General features: G+C 41.4%; 1 long non-coding RNA gene across 1 annotated transcript in view; it reads left to right on the forward strand.

The window, feature by feature from the left end:
• Window positions 1-13,353, forward strand: part of LOC123483041 — a 35,100-nt gene that overhangs the window by 9,427 nt on the left and 12,320 nt on the right. The window contains exons 2-3 of the long non-coding RNA XR_006658039.1: window positions 5,654-5,773; window positions 7,272-7,328. This is a non-coding gene — a long non-coding RNA (uncharacterized LOC123483041). The remainder of the gene's footprint in view (window positions 1-5,653; window positions 5,774-7,271; window positions 7,329-13,353) is intronic.

Below are 13,353 nucleotides of genomic sequence, written 5' to 3' on the forward strand. Positions count from 1 at the left end.
CTTTACTTGGACTGAAATAGGTGCCAATACTCATTTTGGGTGCCGGTACTGTTTATATTAAGGAGCAGGAGCTCCACAATACTTTTGAGCTTACATTTACATTTTAGTCATTTAGCAGACGCTCTTATCCAGAGCGACTTACAGGAGCAATTAGGGTTAAGTTCTCTGCTGCCAATGACTGGAACGAACTGCAAAAATCTCTGAAGCTGAGACTCTTATCTCCCTCACTAACTTTAAGCATCAGTTGTCAGAGCAGCTTACGTCAACCACTGCACCTGTACACAGCCCATCTGAAATTAGCCCACCCAACTACCTCATCCCCATATTGTTATTTATTTTGCTCATTTGCACCCCAGTGTCTCTATTTGCACATCATCTCTTGCACATCTATCATTCCAGTGTTAATACTAATTGTAATTATTTTGCACTATGGCCTATTTATTGCCTTACCTCCATAACTTACTACATTTGCACACACTGTATATATATTTTCTGTTGCATTTTGACTTTATGTTTTGTTTTTACCCCATATGTAACTCGTGTTGTTGTTGTTTTTATCGCATCGCTTTGCTTTATCTTGGCCAGGTCGCAGTTATAAATGAGAACTTGTTCTCAACTGGCTTACCTGGTTAAATAAAGGTGAAATAAAAATAAAATAAAAAAATACAGACCTTCTCCAGATCCTTCAGGTTTCGGGGCTGTCGCTGGGCAATACGGACTTTCAGCTCCCTCCAAAGATTTTCTATTGGGTTCAGGTCTGGAGACTGGCTAGGCCACTCCAGGACCTTGAGATGCTTCTTACGGAGCCATTCCTTAGTTGCCCTGGTTGTGTGTTTCGGATCATGCTGGAAGACCCAGCCATGACCCATCTTCAATGCTCTTACTGAGGGAAGGAGGTTGTTGGCCAAGATCTCGCGATACATGGCCCCATCCATTCTCCCTCAATACGGTGCAGGTCGTCCTGTCCCCTTTGCAGAAAAGCATCCCCAAAGAATGATGTTTCCACCTCCATGCTTCACGGTTGGGATGGTGTTCTTGGGGTTGTAATTATATAATAATAATAATAATAATAATAATAATATGCCATTTAGCAGATGCTTTTATCCAAAGCGACTTACAGTCATGTGAGCATACATTTTTATGTATGGGTGGTCCCAGGGATCGAACCCACTACCCTGGTGTTACAAGCGCCATGCTCTACCAATTGAGCTACAGAGGACCACAGTAAAAAAAAAAAACACAAAGAGCAAGCAATGCAGATGTAGAAGCACGGTGGCTAGGAAAAACTCCCTGGAAAGGCAGGAACCTAGGAAGAAACCTAGAGAGGAACCAGGCTCTGAGGGGTGGCCAGTCCTCTTCTGGCTGTGCTGGGGGAGATTATATACAGCACATGGCCATTAAGGCCAGATCGTTCTTCAACATTTTCAAATGTTCATAGATGACCAACAGGGTCAAATAATAATCACTGTGGTTATAGAGGGTGCAACACGTCAGCACCTCAGGAGAAAATGTCAGTTGGCTTTTCATAGCCAAGCATTCAGAGGTCAAGACAGCAGGTGTGGTAGGAGAGAGAAGGAGAGGGAGAGAGAGAGAGGGTTCGAAACAGCAGGTTTGGGACAAGGTCGCACGTTCGGTGAACAGGTCAGAGTTCCAGATCCGCAGGCAGACCAGCAGAAACTGGATCAGCAGCATGACAAGGTATCACGTCCGGTGGAGCATGTATCGGTATCTGATAGGATCGAAGAAGGGGAGCGCTGCTCTGCGATCAGTTTTCTCCATTAAAATCTTTCCTTAACATTATAATTATTTCACAATACTGACCACGGATCAGCTTCTAGAAAGATATTACTAGCTACGGGGCCGAAAATATTGAGGTAGTTTATTCTAGTGCTTACACAATAAAAATGCACTAAATCACAGATTTGGCACATCATTACGCACATGTTAGGCTACACATCATGAAATATATTGAGACAAATTACAGACAGTAGCCTACAAGTAGCAAAATAAAACTAAATATATTGAACATTGAATATATTCCAATATGATTGAAATAGGCCTATAGCCTACTGTTTATATTTTAATGCAGTCATCTCTGTTTTCATTTGAAGCAAATTTGTATAAGTCCCTTGTTTTGCAACTTTGTATTTGTAGTCAACTTTGTTCTGAATTCATCTGCGGTCACAGAGAGATGGATAAACCATGTGATTCTATGTTTAGCGGAGATATTCTGTGTATAAAGTGTACGGGAGGGCAAAGCATCTAACGACGCACTTGGCTGTTCTACAAGTGGTCTGAGGCAGGGGAGTTAGAATATGAGCTGTTTTCAAGTGCAACGTTAATAACGATGGTTTTGGGAAACAGCTCAGAGATTTAACAATGCGCCTACGAAGGTTCTAACGATTAACTTAGGCCTTAAGATGACCTTGGGATACAGGCCCTGGACAAAAACATCTGCTAAATTCAAAGGTAAATGTTTTACATACAGATCTCATATTACTGGATTTATTTATTTTATGAGTGTAGCTACAGATCCTTTTCACTCGCTATCCTTGTTTAATTGTGTGGTTCACCGGATTCGTCATCATCCTCGAGGGACAGACGAACGACCTGCCTAGTTAGCCAAGCTTGGTCGGTACAGCCCAGCAAGCTAACTACTCTACCAGCAGCATCCTAGTTATCCTAGCTACCACTACATCATCACCGGCTGCCTGCATTTCTTGTGGACCGATGGAGCTCCCGGGTTGTTTCTTCCACCTGTTAAATACCGGTGGAGGGCTTCTCCTCTCGTTGACGGATGCTGGCCTACGCTCCCTCTGTCCGGTTCTCCTCTCTTCACTAGATGGACGGTAACTTAGTGTTTAACCCCTCTGTGTCCAAGGACCAAACTTTTTCATAATATTTTCGGGCGCCCCAAGGTTTTTATTGTTTGTAAAACTTTAGTGGAGAGCTCTCAATTTGCCGGATTTTAGGTATATAAATGTGCCTTCAGAAAGTATTCACACCCTTGACTTTTTCCACATTTTGTTATGTTAAAGCCTGAATTTAAAATGCATAAAATTCAGATTTTATTTGGTCACTGGCCTACACACAACACCCCATAATGTCAAAATGGAATTATGTTTACGAAGTCTTACAAATGTAATTAAAAATGAAAAGCTGAAATGTCTTGAATCAGTAAGTATTCAACCCCTTTGTTATGGCAAGCCTGAATAGTTTCAGGAGTAGAAATGCGCAACAAGTCACATAATGAAGCAGTAGGAGGCGTGGGTCAAATCACTGGGGAAGACAAGCCAGAAAAATACATATTACAATCTACAGTTGAAGTCGGAAGTTTACATACACCTTAGCCAAATACATTTAAACTCAGTTTTTCACAATTCCTGACATTTAATCCTAGTAAGAATTCCCTGTCTTAGGTCAGTTAGGATCACTACTTTATTTAAGAATGTGAAATGTCTTTCATCACATTCCCAGTGGGTCAAAAGTTTACATACACTCAATTAGTATTTGGTAGCATTGCCTTTAAATTGTTTAACTTGGGTCAAACGTTTCGGGTAGCCTTCCACACGATTCCCACAGTAAGTTGGGTGAATTTTGGCCCATTCTCCTGAGCAGAGCTGGTGTAACTGAGTCAGGTTTGTAGGCCTCTGTGCCCGCACACGCATTTTCAGTTCTGCCCACACATTTTCTATAGGATTGAGGTCAGGGGCTTTGTGATGGCCACTCCAATACCTTGACTTTGTTGTCCTTAAGCCATTTTTGCCACAACTTTGGAAGTATGCTTGGAGTCATTGTCCATTTGGAAGACCCATTTGTGACGCTACCGCATACAATGACATTCTAGACGATTCTGTGCACAAAGTAAGGTCCATACAGAAATGGTTTGAACGGGAAGAACTTGACTGGCCTGCACAGAGCCTGACCTCAACCCCATCGAACACCTTTGGAATGCCTACTGCGAGCAGAGCCCCTAATCGCCCAACATCAGTGCCCAACCTCACTAATTATCTTGTTGCTGAATGGAAGCAAGTCCTCACAGCAATGTTCCAACATCTAGTGGAAAGCCTTCCCAGAAGAGTGGAGGCTGTTATAGCAGCAAAGGGGGAACCAACTCCATATTAATGGCCATGATTTTTGGAATGAGATGTTGCACCAGCATGTGTAATGAGATGTTGGACCAGCAGGTGTAATGAGATGTTGGACCAGCAGGTGTAATGAGATGTTGGAGCAGTAAGTGTAATGAGATGTTGGACCAGTAGGTGTAATGAGATGTTGGACCAGCAGGTGTAATGAGATGTTGGACCAGTCAGGTGTAATGAGATGTTGGACCAGCAGGTGTAATGAGATGTTGAACCAGCAGGTGTAATGAGATGTTGGACCAGCAGGTGTAATGAGATGTTGGAGCAGCAGGTGTAATGAGATATTGGACCAGCAGGTGTAATGAGATGTTGACCGAGCAGGTGTAATGAGATGTTAGACCAGTAGGTGTAATGAGATGTTGGCCAGCAGGTGTAATGATATGTTGGACCAGCAGGTGTAATGAGATGTTGGACCAGCAGGTGTAATGAGATGTTGTCCACATACTTTTGATCATGTAGTGTCTGTTTGGTGAAGTAATAAAGAAGGTGTAATATTTTGGGTAGATGTTCCTAGAACAGATTATAACTATATATGGACATATTATAAAGTATGTGTATGAATAGACTCTTAAGGATTAAAGTGGAACTGAGATGAGGAAGTGAATCAGTAGGCCAATGTGACAATGTTACAAGTAAGTTACACTTGTTAAATCCACTTCAGTCAGTGTAGATGCAGGGGAGGAGACTGGTAGGGGGGGTTGCAACTCAATATTAGGAGGGTGTTCTTAATGTTTTTTACACTGTTTGTTTGTTGCTTTATGTAATGGCATATATTTAAATGCTTTGTGTAATGTCACATAATTTAATGCTTTATGTAATGGCATATATTTTAATGCGTTATGTACACTGAGTGTACAAAACATTAGGAACACCAGCTTTTTCTGTGACATAGATTGATGAGGTGAATCCAGGTGAAAGATATGATCTCTAACTCATGTAAGTTGTTAAATCAACTTCAATCAGTGTCGATGAAGGGGAGGAGACAGGTTAATGAATGATTTTTAAGCCTTGAAACAATTGAGACATGGATTGTGTAAATGTGCCATTCAGATGGTGAATAGGTAAGACAAAAGATTTAAGTGCCTTTGAACGGGGTATGGTAGTAGGTACCAGGCACACAGGTTTTTGTCAAGAACTGCAACGCTGCTGGGTTTATCACGCTCAAAAGTTTCCTGTGTGTATCAAGAATGGTCCACTACCCAAAGGACATCCAGCCATTTTGACACAACTGTGGGACGCATTGCAGTCAACATGGGCCAGCATCCCCTGTGGGACGCCGACACCTTGTAGAGTCCATGCCCGACGAATTGAGGCTGTTCTGAGGGCAAAAGAGAGGGAGGTGCAACTCAATATTAGGAAGGTGTTCTTAATGTTTTGTATACTCAGTGTATGTTTTTTGCTTTATGTAATGGCATATATTTTATTGCTTCATGTAATGTATTTTATCTATTGGAATATAGTTTTGAAATATTTTAAAATGTAGTTTCATGGGGATTTATTATGTTTTCCAGAATCTCCAACCAAATTCGGAGATCAGTCTCTCCAGTACCCAGTCATCTGTCCATGAAGAGTGACTTCTCTATGGATCGTCGTATACATTTTAGTGATGGTTCAGGGACCTTTGACCCCAGGTAAAAATGTATCATATTACTATTGAAGATGAGAATCTTCTAGATCTGAAACCAGATGTATTTTGTGTATCTGAGAATATACTGTAAAGCATCTGCTTATTTTTAATTGTTTATGTCATATATTTTAATACACTGAGTGTACAAAACATTATGAACACCTGCTTTTTCCATGACATAGATTGATAAGGTGAATCCAGGTGAAAGCTATGATCTCTTATTTATGTAAGTTGTTAAATCAACTTCAATCAGTGTAGATGAAGGGGAGGAGAGAGGTTAATGAATGATTTTTTAGCATTGAGACATGGATTGTGTAAATGTGCCATTCAGATGGTGAATAGGCAAGACAAAATATTTAAGTGCCTTTGAACGGGGTATGGTAGTAGGTATTGTAAGATTAAATAATAAATATATAATATGCCATTTAGCAGACGCTTTTATCCAAAGCGACACAGTCATGTGCGCATACATTTTTTACGTATGGGTGGTCCCGGGATCGAACCCACTACCCTGGCGTTACAAGCGCCATGCTCTACCAATTGAGCTACAGAGGACCACAGTAAGCTGATATACAGGTCGGATTCTGAATTGTGAAAAGGAAGCCACATCCCTACGTGATAACAGTCTGTATAGTTTCTGACACTGACTCCAACTGAGGTTCCCAATGTGAGGGGTTTGGAAATAGTATATGAGGAAAATCTGTTTCATAATCAAAATGATCTAATAACTTCAATCTTCTATGATAGAATGTGTAGATTCCTCCTGGAGTACCCGCAGTCCACCTGTTTAGGAGTTGGTATGAAAGTCAGTCCTCTTTCTAGAACCTCACTCTCGGCTTGGTTGAGCCCAATGGGACATTGCTGGACAAGGCCTCAAATCGGTTGTGAAGTACTATGGACATATTCACGATCACTAAACTGGTGGTTAGACAGGGTAGATCCAAGAGCAGGCCTCTGCTGTCATCTAGAGGGCGTTTCTCTGTACTGCTTGACACATGGAGACTCAATGGAGGCACAGTGCAAAGTGCTCAAAGTAAGGCCCAAACAATTGTTTGTCAGGCTGGGATCTATAAAGCAGTATGTTCTTCAATTAGATGCCAACTAATATTCATACAGGGACAATAGGTGGGGCAGGAGGAAGAATGGTGTTCCTGATTTTCAGAAGAATTCCCCCTTTTTTCTTTATAGCTTCAGATTGAGATTGTTGTTATTCTCCAATATGTTTTTCTTCAGTGAGCCACTCTGATTCTCCAAGGGGAAAATTCCTCTATTCTCCACTAGAGAGTTGGAGCTCCATGCTTTTGCTGGGAATTGTCCACTGTTGGTATACATTTACATTTACTCCTGACGTTTCACCACAATAGGCTTCTTCAGACAATGGGACGAAAAGTACCAGCAGGTGTTTACTGCCATCTAGTGGAAGATACCAATAAAAAACACTTTATTATCAGGGTGGGAGACCGTTGAGCTGAAACAGAAAGTAAAGTTGTTCTTTTGTACAGGATCCATTTTGAGACGACAGAGCAGAAAACACTGTCTGGAGAGAAGTACAAAATAAAGTAAGTATTCTCTGAACAATAGTCTATTCTAATGGACAGAGTAAGAGAATGAATACCTGGAATGAGATATTACTAGTTAGTAGAACTGCTACTTGAGCTTAGTTGCTGACAGACAGCAGTTTTCAAAGTGTTATCACATGTTATCAGTCAAACGTCTGGTAAAGATGGTGGAGGAGCTTTTTTAAATGATAGGGTTTTATGTTTATCTCAGGGGTTTCTCAATCCTTTTGTTCTTGCCCAGCATTTACACACCTGATTCAACTAATCATCAGATAATTTAAGACAGTTTATTATTTGAGGCATACAAATGAACATTCTCAAATTAAAAACCTTTTGGATTTGTAGGCCTGTTTACACTTTATTATAGGCATACAGGAATTCACATTAAAGGAAAAAAGCTAAACTACATTTGGTTTCAAGTAAATTATATGTTTAGCTAAAATAATGTAACAAGAAGAAGTACAAGATTCAAAACAATGTGATGAGTTACTGCTGTCGCATGCAACTGACTGTTAGCGCCACCCTCTGGTTACTGTTGTTATATAAAAGGAGATGACAGAGGAGAAAACACTATATGGAGAGATAAAAAAATATGTAGTATTTCTGAACAATAATCTATTCTAAAGGACAGAGTAAGATAATAAATACTTGAATGACAGTATTACTACTTAGTAGAAGGATCACAAACTCACCGGGTTCTGTCATATTATTATCCTACACCAGTGCAGTCAGAAGTTGTGCGCTTTTCCTCATATGAAAGTGAAAAGTAAGTTTGTAGCCTACGCAGTTACAATATGGCTGTTGAAACTGTGTACGCACATTTCTCGGCAACATTAGACGTAGGATAAATGTGTTGATTTGAAGGAAAGACGGGCAGACTCTGGTAAGTCTAGGCTACACAGAACTATTATAAAGTTAAGTCGTCAGTCAGACATTCAATAGACAGAGCAGGCTCTGAGATATGATTCTTTATCATGCTGACCAACCTGGGCCTGGTTTCCTGAGGTGGATTTAGGCTTAATGCTGGGTACGCATAAAAAAGTGGGAAACGAGACTGAACAAAATACAAAGTTGAGTAAATGCTATTTTTGCAAAGAAAAGGTGTGTAAGAGAGTTTACCTCCACTACAACCCTGTTGATGTGGTGAGCAGCATAGAGGGCATAGTCCTTTAGTCTCTATGGACCAGATGGTAGTGTACAGTTCAGAGATGAATTGTGTGGTGAGCAGCATAGAGTGTATAGTCCTTTAGTCTCTATGGACCAGATGGTAGTGTACAGTTCAGAGATGAATTGTGTGGTGAGCAGCATAGAGTGTATAGTCCTTTAGTCTCTATGGACCAGATGGTAGTGTACAGTTCAGAGATGGCTTGATGTGGTGAGCAGCATAGAGTGTATAGTCCTTTAGTCTCTATGGACCAGATGGTAGTGTACAGTTCAGAGATGGCTTGGATGTGGGTGTGCAGCGACAGAGTGTATAGTCCTTTAGTCTCTATGGGCCAGATGGTAGTGTACAGTTCAGAGATGGCTTGATGTGGTGAGCAGCATAGATGTGTATAGTCCTTTAGTCTCTATGGACCAGATGGTAGTATAAAGTTCAGAGATGGCTTGATGTGGTGTGCAGCATAGAGTGTATAGTCCTTTAGTCTCTATGGGCCAGATGGTAGTGTACAGTTCAGAGATGGCTTGATGTGGTGAGCAGCATAGAGTGTATAGTCCTTTAGTCTCTATGGACCAGATGGTAGTGTACAGTTCAGAGATGGCTTGATGTGGTGTGCAGCATAGAGTGTATAGTCCTTTAGTCTCTATGGGCCAGATGGTAGTGTACAGTTCAGAGATGGCTTGATGTGGTGAGCAGCATAGAGTGTATAGTCCTTTAGTCTCTATGGACCAGATGGCCAGTTGGTGAGGGCTACAGCATGGGGAAAGAAACTGTTCAGATGGGGGTCTATAACATCCAATCACATAGGTTTACAGCAGCTGACAGATGCAAATTCATCACTACTAACTCAAACTGCCTTGGTTTAAATACAATTTCTGTAAAGATAAAAAAATATATATATAATTTATAAATCATGAGCCTCATCTTGAAGAGTCACCTGCGACAGCAGTCATATGAATGCTGATCTGGGATCAGTTTAGCCTTTTAGATCATAATGAAACAGATTAGATGGACAGGGGGGACCTGATCCTAGATCAGCACTCCTCCTCTGGGAAACTGCCTGTATGAATAAGGGCCCAGGAGTCACCAGGACCAAGAAACCGAACACGTACTGTTGAAAAGTCTATTTACAGCAGGTGTTTACTGCCATCTAGTGGAAGATACCAATAAAACACTTGATTATCAGGGTGGGGAGACGGTTGAGCTGAAACAGAACATAAAGAAGACTATCCTGCTCGGAACAGTGAACAAACAAAGGCATAAGCTGCTGGTAAAGCAACACTCACGGTGTGATGGAAAGTGGTAAAGCAACACTCACGGTGTGATGGAGAGTGGTAAAGCAACACTCACTGTGTGATGAAGATTGGTAAAGCAACACTCACGGTGTGATGGAGAGTGGTAAAGCAACACTCACAGTGTGATGGAGAGTGGAAAAGTAACACTCACAGTGTGATGGAGAGTGGTAGAAGCAAACACTCCCACGGTGTGATGGGAGGTAGAAGCAAACACTCACGGTGTGATGGAGAGTGGTAGCAACACTCACGGTGTGATGGAGAGTGGTAAAAAGCAACACTCACGGTGTGATGGAGAGTGGTAAAGTAACACTCACGGTGTGATGGAGAGTGGAAGCAACACTCACGGTGTGATGGAGAGTGGTAAAGCAAACACTCACGGTGTGATGGAGAGTGGTAAAGAACACTCGCGGTGTGATGGAGAGTGGTAGAAGCAACACTCACGGTGTGATGGAGAGTGGTAAAGCAACACTCACGGTGTGATGGAGAGTGGTAAAGCAACACTCACGGTGTGATGGAGAGTGGTAGCAACACTCACGGTGGATGGAGAGTGGTAAAGCAACACTCACGATGTACAGATGTTAAATAAATAAGTGTTAGCTTCCTCAGCACCATGCACCCCACTGTTGCCACCGGCAGTGACCAGAAGAAGAAACCGGAGACAGTGACAGACTACAATCACACAAAGGTATATACAGTATCTCTACCATATACAGATAGCCTTCCCATCTGCCAAACACCAAATAGGATCCCCTTTTATTATATTACATTCATATTATTACTATTAGATGCCTTGACAAGACAGTCAGCAGGAGACATTTCATCATGGATCTGGCATGTGAGCTTGGTGAGAACCACATGAACGCAGAGAAAGAAGCTACAGTCACCAAGCAGGCCGCCAAGACAGCAGGCCCTGTTCTCCCTCTTCCCCAAGAACCACAGCTCCCACTGGGGAAAAATACACAATGTCAAGACAGCAGGTCCTGTTCTCCCTCTTCCCCAAGCACCACAGCTCCCACTGGGGAAAAATACACAATGTCAAGACAGCAGGTCCTTTTCTCCCTCTTCCCCAAGCACCACAGCTCCCACTGGGGAAAAAGACACAATGTCAAGACAGCAGGTCCTTTTCTCCCTCTTCCCCAAGCACCACAGCTCCCACTGGGGAAAAATACACAACTTTATTAAATGATATTTTCTAGGTGGAAGGTTTACCCAGTGTATGAGATTAAAATGTATCAGCTGGTAATTAGGATTGTTAGATGAACTCACTAAGTTCCTGATGAACTCAACTGGTGAGCCTCTTTAGCAGCTAGTTCCATGGACACACTGATTTCAATGTCCTTTGCCAAGGTCAGATGACTTTCAGTCAACAGTCTCTTTTGTGTAGCTTCACTCCGTAGCCCACATACTAGTCTGTCTCTAATGATGTCATTTAGAACAGCATTAAACTCACAGTGTTCTGGTAGTTTCTTTAATGCAGCAGCAAACATTGTTACTGATTCTCCCTCTTCCTGATGTTCCTGTGGAACCTGAACCTTTCAGCATTAACTGGTGGTTCTGGTGAAAAATGTCCTTTAAGTATCTCACAATATCCCCATACGTCTTATTACCTGTTCTGACTGGCTGTAGCAGGCTGCCTAGTAAATTGAAATGTCTTTGGCCCCATTACACTAAAACATGTAGGCACAATGTTGTCCTCATCCATGTCATTTACAAGAACAAAATATTCAAACCGTTCTGTATATGAGCTCCACTGCTCAATACTTTCATCAAACTGTCCAATGTTTCCCAACAATTCCAATAATTGTTTGTTTCTCAATAAGCTCTGATTGTCACTCACTTCAATATTGTCCTCAACCAAAGCAATATTTTCCTCAGTCACGTGATCTTCATTCACTTCACTCACTGATGTTTCCTCCTAAGTTCGCTAATTTAGCAGTTTTAAATAAAGGTTTGTCTTCACAGCTGAATAAATGTCCTATCCTTTAATCACTGTATATTCCTCCCTTTTTAATCACGTTGTTTTCCCACTCCGATGTCCGTCTCGAGTCCTTTTCTGCCGTGATGATGTTAACTCCAGTGGTGGGAAAAAAGTACCCAATTGTCATACTTGAGTAAAAGTAAAGATACCTTAATAGAAAATGACTCAACTAAAAGTGAAAGTCACCCAGTAAAATACTACTTGAGTAAAAGTCTAAAAGAATTTGTTTTTAAATATACTTAAGTATCAAAAGTAAATGTAATTGCTAAAATATACTTAAGTATCAAAAGTAAAAGTACAAGTATAAATCATTTCAAATTCCTTACATAAAGCAAACCAGACGATTTTCTTGTTTTTAACATTTACATTCAGCAAAAGGCACACTCCAACACTCAGACAATTTACAAACAAAGCATTTGTGTTTAGTGAGTCTGCCAGATCAGAGGCAGTAGGGATGTTCTCTTGATCAGTGTGTGAATTGGACCATTTTCTGTCCTGCTAAGCATTCAAAATGTAACGAGTACTTTTGGGTGTCAGGGAAAATGTATGGAGTAAAAAGTACATTTTTTTCTTTAGGGAATGTAGTGAAAGTAAAAGTAAAAGTAGTCAAAATATAAATAGTAAAGTACAAATCCCCCAAAAACTGACTTAAGTAGTACTTTAAAGTATTTTTACTTAAGTACTTTACATCACTGGTTAACGCTCTTTCTTAGCTAGCTCGACTATGCACTTGCCTCTGCTAGCAATACACTGTGATAACATTAGCCTATTCTGGACCACAGAAAATAACAGTTTTAAACAGTTGTAAAAACCCACTTCTTCCAGACAGAATAGTTCCTGTAGATTCAGACTTACTCATCACCAATCTGTTGTTATGTCTCGTGGGTTTCATAACCACGTCTGTATAACAATTCAATAATGATGAGACAGGAGACAGGAGACAGGAATCAGTTCAACCATTTATCTGGAACGTGATCATCTCAACACATACAAACCCCCATGATGCTCTGCAGCACAACCCCAATATACAACAAATACATACATAAGTAAATGACACACACACACTTTGTGTGTGTCCACTGTGTGTGTGTGTGTGTTCAGCGTGTGTGTGTTCAGTGTGTGTGTGTGTGCAGTGTGTGTGTCTAGTGTGTGTGTGTGTGTAAGTTCAGTGTGTGTGTGTCTAGTGTGTGTGTGTGTGTGTCCCCAGTGTGTTTGTGTGTGTGTGTGTGTTTCCAGTGTATGTGTGTGTGTGTGTCCCCGGTGTGTGTGTGTGTTTGTCCTGCGTTTGTGTGTCCTGTGTGTGTGTGTATGTGTGTGTGTGTCCAGTGTGTGTGTGTGTGTGTGTGTCCAGTGTGTGTGTGTGTTTGTGTGTGTCCAGTGTGCGTGTCCAGTGTGTGTGTGTTCAGTGTGTGTGTGTGTACAGTGTGTGTGTGTGTTTTTCGAGTGTGTGTGTGTGTGTCCAGTGTGAGTGTGTCCAGTGTGTGTGTGTCCAGTGTGTGTTTGTCCAGTGTGTGTGTGTGTCCAGTGTGTGTGTGTGTCCAGTGTGTCCAGTGTGTGTTTGTCCAGTGTGTGTGTTTGTCCAGTGTGTGTGTG

This window comes from Coregonus clupeaformis, unplaced genomic scaffold (assembly GCF_020615455.1).
Source record: "Coregonus clupeaformis isolate EN_2021a unplaced genomic scaffold, ASM2061545v1 scaf0014, whole genome shotgun sequence".
Classification (NCBI taxonomy): domain Eukaryota; kingdom Metazoa; phylum Chordata; class Actinopteri; order Salmoniformes; family Salmonidae; genus Coregonus; species Coregonus clupeaformis.